This window comes from Alligator mississippiensis, chromosome 1 (genome assembly GCF_030867095.1).
Source record: "Alligator mississippiensis isolate rAllMis1 chromosome 1, rAllMis1, whole genome shotgun sequence".
NCBI classification, from domain to species: Eukaryota; Metazoa; Chordata; order Crocodylia; family Alligatoridae; genus Alligator; species Alligator mississippiensis.
Window position 1 is genome coordinate 316,266,842 of NC_081824.1, and position 6,770 is coordinate 316,273,611.

A 6,770-nucleotide genomic window follows, 5' to 3' on the forward strand; every position below is an offset into this window, starting at 1 on the left:
AGTAGAAAATGCATAGTGAAAGTTCAGGGGTACCCATCAAATCCCCACTTCGAGACTATGGCCCTTATGGAAAAGGCCCATAGTTCTCGACTATCTTTTTCATCTCCAGAAATCTTTTTGCTTTCTCCCGATTGTTTTGGATCGGGTTTGTAACTGATGATTTTATAAACATCACATGGTGAACGGGGGAAGAAATTGATTTCTTGACTATCTCACAACACTTTGGCGCACACTGTATCCCACAACAGATCATCAAGAAAATACCCATACTTGCCACAATTAATAGGAAAATTTGCTTAAGCCATGAAAGATTAGGGAGCCAAGAAGTAAGCTATGAGAAGTTGAACCCTTCCCCTTGCTTAATGTGGGACAGAACCATTTTTTAACTTTTGCACTTTTGACTCTATTAACTCGGAGTTATCTGTCAAATTAAAACAACACATTTCCTCGAACTCTTCACATCCGTGGTTATGCCTCAGCAACAGGTAATCTATGGCTGCTCTATTTTGCGGAGTAGCTCCTCTTAGTTCTTTTATTTCAATATTGAGGGCAGCTAGGGCCTGTGAAGTTGAATTTAGGCCCTTTGCCAGGGCACAGGCCACCTTACCAAGCTGCCTCTCAGCATTCACTACTAGGCCTGGCACCCTTACTAGGAAAACTGCTAAGGACACTACCTCGGCCTCACTCAGGAGGTTTATGTCACTATCACAGGATTTATCTAGCACCTTTGAACCTCTCCGGTGACGCTTACTAGAGGTCTTAGGCATACCTGGTAGCTAGACAGTCAACCGGCCTAGAGCACAAGGGCCTCCTGTGGCATTGGCTGGGATATATGAATAGGCAGTCTTCCCACAAAGGAGGAACCGCCCCCGGGGTAATATAACATGAACGTAGTTGTAAGATACATTAGTCATGTCTGAGCAATTGAAAATTTTTGTTTTTTCTGTGGTAATGGTTCCCCACATGGAGTTGTTAGTGTAATTGATTGGACCTCCTATTCCCCCAGATGTGAACCAAGTCTGATTCCGGAGTGCTTCCATTGGAGTGGGCACCCCTATAAGGCATGACGTGAAAATATCATTAACCGATATTTCACCTGCCAAACAAAGATAAGTGACATTTAATACGTCCTTTGCCAAATGAACCCACACATTTTGACTCTTATCGAACTTTTGATGCACCAACCCCTTAGACTCTAGAAACATTATACCTACACAAAGAACTATTTTTCACATGGTTGACATTTAAACAGAAATTTGAGTCCTTTTACTGGCTCTGCTGTCCAACGGTGTCCGTTTGTGTCGGCTTCCAGTGCGACACTCTCAGCAAGTTCTCCTGCAGGTGGTACTTCTGGTCCGGCCTTCACCCGAATGTAGTGTATTCACGGTTTTACCCCCTGAACCTTCACTGCAGCGTGAGTAGTAAGAATCACAGGATACGGTCCCTTCCACCTGGGCTGAAGCGGCTCGTCTTTCCGCGTCTGGACCAGTACCTTGTCTCCGATCTGGAACTTGTGGACTGGTGTATCTAGAGGGAGTGGAAGTCATTCCTGGACATACCTGTGGAGAGAAGACAATACAGCAGACAAAGAATACAAATAATCTTTTACCCAACCTTCCCCTTTTACATGTATTTGATTCCCATGCGTCTCCACTGGATTCTTAGGATATGGCTTGCCATACATTAATTCAAATGGACTAACTCCCAATTTAGCTCAAGGGGCTATGTGCACTCTAAGCAAGGCAAGAGGCAGAGCTTTGGGCCATTTCACTGAGTCTCCTGGCAAAGTTTAGCCAGCTGTCTTTTTAGAGTCTGATTCATTTGTTCCACCTGTCCACTTGACTGCGGTCTCCATGCTGTGTGAAGGTCCCATTGTATCCCCAGAGCCCGGGAAACTGCCTGGGTCACTTCTGACACGAAGTGTGGCCCTCGATTCAAGGCTAATCCCTCTGGGATTCCAAATCGTGGAATCATTTCTTTTAGCATCACCCGGACCACTTCTTTTGCTTGGTTGGTTCGGTACGGGAAGGCCTTAGTCCATCCAGTCAGAGTGTCCACAAGCACTAACAGGTATTTGTAGTGTCCCTTCCTGGGAACTTCAGAGAAATCTATCTGTCAATATTCTCCTGCTAATAGTCCTTGCCTTCCTGCTCCTGGTGGAGGTTTGGGGGAAATCTTAGGATTGTTGGCACAACAGACAGGGCATCTACGCACTATCTGTTCTGCTGTTTTTCTCATCTTAGGTCCCACTACAATTCTTTGGAGACCTTGGGTCATGGCGTCAACTCCCATATGGGTGCTCTGGTGGTACTCTTGGAGCACTTTGCTAAGAATCAGTTTTGGCATCAGGACTTGTCCCTCAGGCAAAACCCACCATCCATCTTGTTGTTCTTTGCTTCCCAGTTTCTCTGCGAGTTGGTTCTCTTTTTCAGTATATTTGGGAGGTTCCTCAGGTAACATTACCTGAGGCATCAATGCCAACATTTGAGTCTCTTGAACTTGTCCTCTAGTTGCCTTTTTCGCCGCAGCATCTGCTCGTCGATTTCCTTTAATAACGTCAGCATTTCCCTTTTGATGGGCCTTACAGTGCACCACAGCTACCTCCAGTGGTTCCATCACGGCTTCAAGTAATTTCAGGATCTCTGTTCCATGCTTTACTGGGCTTTTACTTGCCGTTAAGAGTCCTCTCTCTTTCCTATAGCTCCGTGGGCGTGTAAGACTCCAAAGGCGTACTTCGAATCCGTGTATATAGTGGCTCTCTTTCCTTTTGCCAAATGGAGAGCTCGGGTCAGCACAATAAGCTCAGCTCTCTGTGCAGAGGTATTTGGAGGCAAGGCGTTTGCTTCCACGGTATCCCATGATATAACCACAGCGTATCCCGCCTTTCGGGTTCCATTGTCCATGAAGCTGCTTCCATCTGTGTAGAATTCAAGGTCTGCATTAGGTAGTGGGGCATCTTTAAGATCTGGCCGGCTAGCATACACACTCTCAATAGTTGCAATGCAATCATGCTGTAATCCTTCGTTTTTGCTGCAATTAACAAATCATCCACATACTATAACAGGGTTCCTGATGTCCCTTTGTCCCACTTCTGAAGGTTGGTACTTAAGGCAGTGGTGAAAATAGTGGGACTGTTCTTAAAACCCTGAGGCAAAACTGTCCAGCACAATTGGGTTTTTCTCCTAGTATTCGGGTCTTCCCACTCGAATGCAAAAATCTCTTGGCTGTCTCTTTCAAGTGGGATGCAAAAGAAAGCATCTTTCAGATCCAGGACTGTAAACCACTGTTCCTCTGCGGACAAAGTAGTCAGCAAAGTATAAGGATCCTTCACCACCAGATGAAGGGTCACCGTGACCTTGTTCACGGCTCTGAGGTCCTGCACGAAACGATACTCATTACTGTGGGGTTTCTTTACAGGCAAAATGGGGGAATTGAAAGATGATTGACACTCCCGAAGTAAACCATATTTAAGGAATCTCTTTATCAATGGTTCCAGGCCTTTCCAAGCTTCTATTTTCAATCGATACTGTGGCACCCTGGGCGGAGTAATTCCCGGCTTTAAATCAATGCTTACAGGGGTGGCCAGTTTGGCTTTTCCTGGCTTCTCTCCTGCCCATACCCATTGTACTACAGCGTCTTCTACTTCTGGGGGAATTCTCCCTTCCTCCCCCTCCTGCAATAGGAGACACACCTGAGCTTTCCAGGCTTCCTCAGTTGGTATCTTCATAGTAATTTTCCCCTCTGAAAAGGTCAATTGGGCCTGCAATTTGCACAGCAAATCCCCCCCAAACAAAGGTATGGGGCACTCAGGCATATACAGGAACTGATGAGACACTTTCTTTCCACCCAATTTGCATTCCATGGGTGGCACAAAAGGATGATATGTCCACTGGCCGGTGGCTCCAATTATGGGGATCTTGGTTTTTGATAAGGGTCCTTTAAAATTGGTTACAACTGAATGCGTGGCTCCACTATCTACTAGAAAGTCAATAAGTTCTCCCCCTACTTGCATTTTAACCAGGGGCTCGTCCGGGGAGACAGAGATTACTTCAGTGTTAGCTCCCGGTCCCTGTCACTCCTGGTCAGAACCATCCAACATCAACAATCTTTCTTCCTCTTCTCATCTCTTCTTCTCCCTCTTGGGGCACTCATTTTTTCAATGCCCTTCCTGCTTGCAAATAGCACACTGATTAGGTCCCAACCTGGGACCCTGGCTGTAGCCTCCCGGAGCATAGCCCACGCCTCCTCTATGCCCTCTACTTCCCCTGCCTCGTCCCCGACTCCTCTGATCTACCATTGCCACTGCCAACAACGATGCTTGTAACAATGCCTGTGCCTTTATTCTCTTATCTTCCCTTTTCTCCTTAACCTGATCTCTGTTGGAGTATACTTTATAAGCAATCTCAATCATTTGGCTGATGCTCATTCCAGCTGCTCCTTCAGTCTTCTGTAGTTTTTTCTAATATCTGGGGCTGACTGTCCTATAAACAGTGTGTTAAACATCTTGGCATTTTCTGGCAGCTCCGGATCTAAATCCGTCCACTGTCTGGCTGCCTCGCATAACCTCTTATAAAAACTGGATGGATCCTCCTCCGGACCCTAATGCACTTCGTACAACTTAGACAAATTTTTCTGCTTGGGGATAGCCTCCCGGAGAGCAGCCAGCACAAACTCCTGATACAGCTCTAACTCCCTCCGGCCCCCTCGGGTGTTGGGATCCCAGTCTTGATTTTTCTTAGGGCAAAGTTCATCTACCTCACCGGCTGGGTGATGCTGCTGTGCTATCGTGTGTGCTTTCTCTAAGACCAACCTTTTTTCTTCTGGAGTCAGAAGAGCGGCCAGTAAGGCCTGAATATCTATCCAGTTTGGTTGGTGGGTGAGGAAAATAGTAGAGAACAACTGTGCCATTGCCTCCGGATTCTGGTGATATTGGCCCACAGACTGTTTTCAATTTATCAAGTCTGCTGTGCAGAATGGCACATGGACAAAACCTGGTTCACCCTCAGGACCCACCGCTTGTCGTAAAGGGGCCTGAACTACTGGTTGGGCCCCTGATCGTAAGCGACTCGCCACAGGGCTAAACGCCCCATCTCCTACAGTCCCTTCTACCACCAGATTGCTACCACCCACATCCGCCGGACCCGGGGACGGCAACCCAAGGCTGTCAGGGGAGGTGTCGGACGACAGACTGGACGAGCCAGCCGGGAGTCCCTGACAAGCCGTTACAGGTGCAGTGAAAGTCCCCTGTGGTGACGCATGGCTCACAGGATGAGATGGGGGAGCTGTGGGAGCAATTAGCAACTGCACGTCTCCCTCCTCCGGCTCCTTTGGACATACTGTGGTGACCCCCTGCAAAGCCATTACCCCACTTCCCCTAAATATCCCACACAGCTCCTGTGTAACCCCATCCCCATACAAAGTCATATATGCCTCTACATAAAGCATCTCATCCCACTTCCCTTGGCGCCTACAAAACAACTGTAACTGCAAGATTGTGTTATAATCCAAAGACCCATTCTCCGGCCAGGCTGCACCATCCGCAAGTTGGTACTGTGGCCAACATGTATTGCAATACCAAATCATCTGTTGTTTTGTCATAGGGTCACTTCCAAACTTTGGCCAATTTTTCAAAATGCATCCTAAGGGACTGCAGGGTGGAATCTTGGACTGGTTACTTCCCATTGTCCAACTACCGGACGGCGACCGCCGCTCAGCCTCAGAACCAAACTGATTAAAGGGAGTTCACGGGGCTGCCACCCGATCTCACTCGCCTAGGGCGTCTACACGGTCGGAACTTTCAAAGCCGTCTCTTTCCCAACCTGCCCAAAATATGGAAAGAAGTACTCACCAGTCCGTTGAAACCTCCCTCGCCCCACCTGATTAAGTTGGTCCTTCGAGCATTGCGCCGTTGTGCCCCTCCACGACTCCGTCAGGCAACCAGGAGACGGTCAGACCTCCGACGAATAAGGTCGGTGGCGCCTGGCCCTCACGCCGTCCACAGTTGTTGCCGGAGCCGAAGAGGTGGACCGGGCAAGGCAGTCAGCTAGGTTCCCATCTGGGTTGCCAGAAATTGTTGTCCCCAAACAATGGTGAGTTCGTGCCCGGTGCGCTTGTGCCAATAAACACACAGGGTTGAAGGATCCAACTTAATCTTTATTTCTGCGCAGAAAGTGGTGCTTGGCAATCGTTCGCAAAGCAAGCACCCACACCTCAGTGGGCGTCTGCCTTATATAGCTACGTAACAGGTTAAACTTGCTGATGTGATGAAATGTATAGCAAGCCCAGCAAGTAACCCCCCTTCCAGCTCCCCCCCAAGTAACCCCCCTTCCAGCTCCGGACTTTGTTGATACAGCTTTCCTTCTAGCGAGGCCAGTAATTAAGCAACTAAGCAACAAGCGATCTCCCCCAGCCTAAACAACCTACTCTATGCCCTTGGTTAGATAAAATACTTTTCAAACATACAAAGCTGTTCCCGAAGTAGAAAATGCATAGTGAAAGTTCAGGGGTACCCATCAATCCCAGACAAAGCTTTGTCTACCTGGGTCTTAAAAACCTCCAATCCTCCAATTTATCTAGGTCACTCTGAAAGAAGGGTGTTAAAGAAACAGTCAAGCCTATCCATTATATAGAAATCAGCATGTCCCTAATTCAGGATAATGTATAAGCACATAGTGAAGTGCTGTCCTGAATAATCACCTACCTACCTACCTTAAGGTTTTATAGTATTATCCATCAGTATAATATCTGAGCAGAGGCATAACTGCCCAATG

The 6,770-nt window shown here is 47.6% G+C and overlaps 1 long non-coding RNA gene across 1 annotated transcript; it reads right to left on the reverse strand.

Annotated features, from left to right (window-relative positions):
• Positions 1-931: 931 nt before the first annotated feature.
• LOC132247745 (uncharacterized) lies at positions 932-6,510 on the reverse strand. Its single transcript, XR_009459133.1, has 2 exons — positions 5,849-6,510; positions 932-1,559 (listed from the first exon to the last, which is right to left on the reverse strand). It is a non-coding gene; the product is annotated as an uncharacterized LOC132247745 (long non-coding RNA).
• Positions 6,511-6,770: the final 260 nt, after the last annotated feature.